A 745-nucleotide genomic window follows, 5' to 3' on the forward strand; every position below is an offset into this window, starting at 1 on the left:
ATACCTTTTATCCCTTTTTGTTGTCTGATTACTGTTGCCAGGACTTCTATACTATGTTGAATAATAGTGGCGAGAGTGGGCATCCTTGTCGTGTTCCTGATCTAAAGGGAAAGTCTTCCAGCTTTTCCCCATTGAGAATGATATTTGCTGTAGGCTTTTCATAGATGGTTATTATGAGATTGAGGAATGAGATCCCACTTAGGTTTCTGACATTAATTCCTCTGTCATTCATATCATCTCTGAGCCCTTGTCTAACCATCTAGAAAATGGTACTCATTCTATCTATACCCTTGTTTAGAAGTTTAAGAGGGGGAATGCTACACAGAGCCAGTATGGAGTCTCCCAAGAGCAGGTGCTCTGGAAGCCATAATTACCATTGGATCTATTTCTTCTCCAGAGAAAAGAACACATGTTGAAACCGATTTTCGAAAAGATGACTCACAAGATGATTTTCAAACCTTAAGGAAGGTCAAGAAGCTGCTACTGTAAAGAACGAGTTCTCAACATTTGCTGCAACATGGACGGCACTGGAGGAGATAATGCTAAGTGAAATAAGTCAAGCAGAGAAAGACAATTATCATATGATTTCTCTCATCTATGGAACATAAGAACTAGGAAGATCAGTAGGGGAAGAAAGGGGGGTAATCAGAAGCGGGAATGAAGCATGAAAGACTATGGCAAAACAAACTGAGGGCTTCAGAGGGGTGGGGGTGGGGGAATGGGATAGGCTGGTGGTGGGTAGTAA

Source organism: Ursus arctos, unplaced genomic scaffold (assembly GCF_023065955.2).
Source record: "Ursus arctos isolate Adak ecotype North America unplaced genomic scaffold, UrsArc2.0 scaffold_4, whole genome shotgun sequence".
NCBI lineage: Eukaryota > Metazoa > Chordata > Mammalia > Carnivora > Ursidae > Ursus > Ursus arctos.